Source organism: Podarcis melisellensis (assembly GCF_964234715.1).
Source record: "Podarcis melisellensis genome assembly, chromosome: 12".
Classification (NCBI taxonomy): Eukaryota; Metazoa; Chordata; class Lepidosauria; order Squamata; family Lacertidae; genus Podarcis; species Podarcis melisellensis.
The window spans coordinates 58,127,175-58,132,976 of record NC_138544.1 but is presented as its reverse complement, the minus strand read 5'-3'; the positions used below and the strand labels follow the sequence as shown (position 1 = coordinate 58,132,976).

The 5,802-nt window shown below is 57.0% G+C and overlaps 1 pseudogene across 1 annotated transcript; it reads left to right on the top strand.

Annotated features, from left to right (window-relative positions):
* Positions 1 to 2,663: 2,663 nt before the first annotated feature.
* LOC309353297 (cyclin-dependent kinase 5 activator 1 pseudogene) lies at positions 2,664 to 4,058 on the top strand (annotated as a pseudogene). Its single transcript has one exon. The product of its transcript is annotated as a cyclin-dependent kinase 5 activator 1 pseudogene (transcript).
* Positions 4,059 to 5,802: the final 1,744 nt, after the last annotated feature.

Below are 5,802 nucleotides of genomic sequence, written 5' to 3'. Positions count from 1 at the left end.
ACAGCCTCGATCCAGTATACCTGAAGGAACGTCTCCACCCCCATCGTTCTGCCTGGACGCTGAGGTCCAGCTCCGAGGGCCTTCTGGTGGTTCCCTCATTGCAAGAAGCTGAGGTTACAGGGAACCAGGCAGAGGGCCTTCTCGGTGGTGGCCCCCGCCCTGTGGAACGCCCTCCCATCAGATGTCAAAGAGATAAACAACTACCTGACATTTAGAAGACATCTGAAGGCAGCCCAGGGAAGTTTTTAATGTGTGACATTTTGATGTATTTTTACACTCTGTTGGACGCCACCCAGAGTGGCTGGGGAAACCCAGCCAGATGGGCGGGGTACAAATAATAAATTATTATTATTATTATTATTATTATTATTATTATTATTATTAAGCAGCCATACAGCATGGATGCTTACGTTGAGATCGCTGCATTGCAAGGGGTTGGACTAGATGACCCTTAGAGGTCCCTTCCGACTCTGTAATTCCATTCTCATTTAGCTGAGATCCCTGCATTGCAGCGGGCTGGACTAGATGACCCTTAAGGGACCCTTCCGACTCTATAATTCCATTCTCATTCAGCTGAGATCCCTGCATTGCAGCGGGCTGGACTAGATGACCCTTAAGGGGCCCTTCCGACTCTATAATTCCATTATCATTCAGCTGAGATTCCTGCATTGCAGCGGGTTGGACTAGATGACCCTTAAGGGGCCCTTCCGACTCTATAATTCCATTATCATTCAGCTGAGATTCCTGCATTGCAGCGGGTTGGACTAGATGACCCTTAAGGGGCCCTTCCGACTCTATAATTCCATTATCATTCAGCTGAGATTCCTGCATTGCAGCGGGTTGGACTAGATGACCCTTAAGGGGCCCTTCCGACTCTATAATTCCATTATCATTCAGCTGAGATCCCTGCATTGCAGCGGGCTGGACTAGATGACCCTTAAGGGGCCCTTCCGACTCTATAATTCCATTATCATTCAGCTGAGATTCCTGCATTGCAGCGGGTTGGACTAGATGACCCTTAAGGGGCCCTTCCGACTCTATAATTCCATTATCATTCAGCTGAGATTCCTGCATTGCAGCGGGCTGGACTAGATGACCCTTAAGGGGCCCTTCCGACTCTATAATTCCATTATCATTCAGCTGAGATTCCTGCATTGCAGCGGGTTGGACTAGATGACCCTTAAGGGGCCCTTCCGACTCTATAATTCCATTATCATTCAGCTGAGATTCCTGCATTGCAGCGGGTTGGACTAGATGACCCTTAAGGGGCCCTTCCGACTCTATAATTCCATTCTCATTCAGCTGAGATCCCTGCATTGCAGCGGGCTGGACTAGATGACCCTTAAGGGGCCCTTCCGACTCTATAATTCCATTCTCATTCAGCTGAGATCCCTGCATTGCAGCGGGTTGGACTAGATGACCCTTGGGGTGCCCCTGTGACTCGGCATTCCGAGCAGCTCCCTGCAATTCCCGCGGTGGGCCAGCGGGGGGAGCCCGAGAGACGAGGCTCCCTCCATCCTCTTTGCCTGCGCGTTTGGCATCCTGGGCGCTCAGCATCCCTGGACCATCCCTCTCCTCCTCCTCCTCCTTTCCCCTCCCTCCTCTCCTCCCCCCCCCTTTTTGCATCTCATTGCTTCATCCCCATCCGACGCTGCCAGACAGGCGGCGAGTCCAAAGGCAGCCGCCGGCGAGGAGCCCCGGAGGGAGATCGGTCGCATCCAGGCTCCGCAGCCCCAAATAACACGGACCATCCGCACTGCTGGAAGACGATCCCGGGTTGCACGGCTCGCTCTCCTTTCTAAGCGGCGTTTGGCTCTCAGCATCCTTCCTGCGGCGGAGGCTCTGCGCATCTGCACGCTTCCCCACCCCCCCCCCATTTAACCCCCCCCCCCAGCTCTCCTGGGGGAAATCCGGATTTTCCTCTCCGCCCCACAAGAGCCCCATCGCTCCTCTTGGATGGCACCGGAGAGGGGGCGGCCGGGCGCGACTGCGGCAGCAGCGTCGTGGTGGCCGGGAGAGCGCAGGATCTGACCGCCCCGGGGGCCCCATCCGCCGTTTGCAAGGGAGGAAAAACGGGGAGCCAGCAGCCCCCCACACGCAGCCCCAGAGACTAACGAGAAGGAAAACGGCATGGCGCCCCCCGGCGGCGGCGGGAGGAGCCCGTCTGGGGACCGATCGGACAGGATCTAGGTTTAAAAAAAGAGGTCAGTGGGGGGAAGGGACTCGATTCCCACCGGCTTCCCCAGTTGCAGTTGGGGTTTTGCAACAGCACCTTTCCGCAGCAACGCTTGGGGACGCCCTGTCTCCAACCAGCAGCTTTGACCAGCAAGGATTTCCCTCATCTGGGGGGGCAAGAGGCACCCCCTCCCTCACACACACACGACACCTGCAAGCTTTGCAATCCGCCTGGCCGTCAAAGGAGCGCCGGCGCTTTTTGCAGTGGCTGGAAACTGAGTTGCAAAAGCCGGGATTCTTCCCAGGACGCAGCAAAGGTGCGCACTGGAAGCAGAGGCTGGTCCTGTGCAAGTTTGCAAACGGGTGGGCTGTAGTAGCAGGTGCAGGATGAGAACCGCCACAGGCACTGAGGCCACGACGCTGGGGCAACACCGATAAGTCTCCCCAGCTAGGTGTGTTTGGCCACGTCGGTCCGGCAGCCCATCCCTTGCAAGGCAGGAGGAGACTGCCAAGCCAGGCGAGAACACCCCCGCCGAGGCAGAATCCGGCCATGAGGCCTGGGCTCCTGCTGGTGGTCGTTTGTAGTGGGCCTGGGGTGCTTTGACTCTGCCCCTCGCTCGCCCGCTCCATCCCAGCACCCCCTCTTTCCCCTTCCCTTCCCTCTGACGCCATGGGGACGGTGCTGTCCCTCTCTCCGGGCCTGCGGAAAACCAGCCTTTACGACGACGGCTCCTCCAGCTCCCTGGCGCACTACCCCGGCCTGGCGGGCGCCAAGGGCAGCGGAGGCGGGGGGCAGAAGGCCGAGAAGGGGCTCAAGAGACACTCCATGTTCATCCCGGCCTTGACCTGGAAACGGCTAGTGGCTTCGACCAAGAAAAAGGGGTCGCGGGGCGGCGGCAGCAAGGGCCTGTCCAAGAACAATGGCAACTATGGCCACGCCAAGGACGTGGCCCAGCTGAACCACGAGAACGTCAAAAAGTCCCTCTCCTGCGCCAACCTCGCCAGCTTCGACGGGGCCGAGCCACCGCTGGCACCCCTCAGCTCCAAGCGCTCCTCTGGCACGCTCAAGCCCGGCGTGGTGGGCGGAGGCACTGCGTCGTCCCCCCGGCGGGTGATTGTCCAGGCGTCCACCAGTGAGTTGCTGAAGTGCCTGGGCGAGTTCTTGTGCCGCCGCTGCTTCCGCCTGAAGCACCTCTCGCCCACCGAGCCCATCCTGTGGCTCCGCAGCGTGGACCGCTCCCTGCTCTTGCAGGGTTGGCAAGACCAGGCCTTCGTCACCCCGGCCAACGTGGTCTTCGTCTACCTGCTGTGCCGCGAGATGATCGACGGGGACGCGGTGGCCAGCGAGCACGAGCTGCAGGCCGCCCTGCTCACCTGCCTCTACCTTTCCTACTCCTACATGGGCAACGAGATCTCCTACCCGCTGAAGCCCTTCCTGGTGGAAGCCTCCAAAGACGTCTTCTGGAACCGCTGCCTGCGCATCATCAACGCCATGAGTGCCAAGATGCTTCGGATCAACGCCGACCCTCACTACTTCACCCAGGTCTTCGCCGACCTCAAGAACGAGGGCAACGCCAAGAGGGAAGATTTTGCTCGCATCCTGGACCGGTGACTGGTTCTCCTGGTGAGGACCGGGGACCTGGCTGGATTCACCTGTTCCTTCCTGGTCCCTGGAGGGCAATGGATGCTTGGTGGCCTGGAGGTCTCCTTCTGAGGCCAGACCTTTGCCAAAAGAGACAACTGCTTTCTCTGCTTGCTGCAGTGAGTCAGACGGGCTCAAGGAAGGTGTTGGACGAGGTGGGTGGAGGTGGAATGCTCAGAAATCTATCCGTCTGTCTGTCTGTCAGAGCTTTTTTTCTTTTTAATATAAAGCCAACAAGGGAGGAACCTCTGCCACTGTTTTTTGAAAAGGCCAGAAGGGGTTTCCTACACCCCTTTTGGTGTCATTTATTCTGGGTTTTTTTTCTGGAATTTCCCAAAAAGCTTTGGGTGGGGGGGGGGTGAGCGGAAAGATCTGGGGAGCAGGAAAATAATTTTTGACACTTGGGTTGGGTCTACGAGGCGAACACACAGGGAGAAGCAAATCTGCAGATCTGCCCGTCCGCCTTGGGCACTAATTAAGTGCGCAGGTGCCACCATTTGTACTTCGTTTATTTTTATTTTTTTAACGAGGCTAGCTCCTTCCTCTGCATTTCCAGACCCCTTTTTTTGGCTCTGGGGGTCCTGCTGCCCTTGCTCAGCTCTCAGCACTGCCCTCAGCACCAAGTCCGTTTGCAACCGCTGCTAGAATTCTCCCGTCCTCCTTAGAATGGCCGCCTCTTGCCCTCCTGGAGTCGAATCGGGTGTGTTGCTTGTGCAAACGGGTGGGGAAAGGGATCCTTCGAGGCAGGAGTGGAAGACGCAGGCCTGACCTTTGGCCTTTGGCTACTCTTTGGGGTTTAGTTCTGTGGTGGGAGGCAGAGGGAGGAAAGAGGTGGGGAAATTGAGGGGCCACTCAGTGAATTCTGATCTGCATCACCTGATCTGCATCAATCTGCTTCTTAAGTTCAGGGTCACTCTCTTCCCCCCCCCCCCCCAAAGACAGCCAGTAGGGTCTGATCAGGATCCCCGACACAAGGGGAACAGGACCCACTGCAGTTCCAGAACTGAGCCCCCTGTGCTCGCACCTTGCATTGCAAAAAAAGGAGGCCTTTCATGTTTCCATGGGACCTCTCCTTTGCCCTGTAAACTACAAACTCCAGGCCCTGAATCTGGATTGTGACCACAGCAAGGGTTACGGTCCCCTAACCCTCACAGGGGGGTCCCGGTGGAATCCCTTGTGCTGGCAGTTTATGCAGGGGGGGTGGGGAATTATTTGCAAAGTAGGGGGAGTACATAAGGAGAGCTTGCTGCATCAGACCAATGGCGTATTTAGTCCAGCATCCTGTTCTCCCAGATGCCTGTGGGAAGCCCGCGGGCAGGATTCGAACACAGGAGCGATCTCCCTTCCTGCGGTTCCTAGCACCTGATATTCAGAATCATTGTTGCCTCTGGAGGCTGAGTCTAGTAGCCGTCGATAGCCCTTTTCTCCTCCTGTGATTTGGTCCAACCCTCTTTTAAAGCCTTCTAGGATGTGTTGTATGGGTTAAACCACAGAGCCTAGGACTTGCTGATCAGAAGGTCGGCGGTTCGAATCCCCGCGACGGGGTGAGCTCCCATTGCTCGGTCCCTGCTCCTGCCAACCTAGCAGTTCGAAAGCACACCAGTGCAAGTAGATAAATAGATACCGCTCCGGCGGGAAGGGAAATGGTGTTTCCGTGCGCTGCTCTGGTTCGCCAGAAGCGGCTTAGTCATGCTGGCCACATGACCCGGAAGCTGTACGCTGGCTCCCTCGGCCAATAAAGTGAGATGAGCGCCGCAACCCCAGAGTCGGCCACAACTGGACCTAATGGTCAGGGGTCCCTTTACCTTTACCTTAGGATGTGTTGTCACGGCTGGGATGACCACACAGATGACCAAAGCGATCGTTTGCAGGCCGCAGTATTATTGGGGACACCAGAGAAGCAGTGTGAGACCCCGTAAAGGCACCCAAAGATCCTTTGCAATGTGCTCAGGGTCAATGTGCCTTTGTTGGGTTGCAGGGGCACG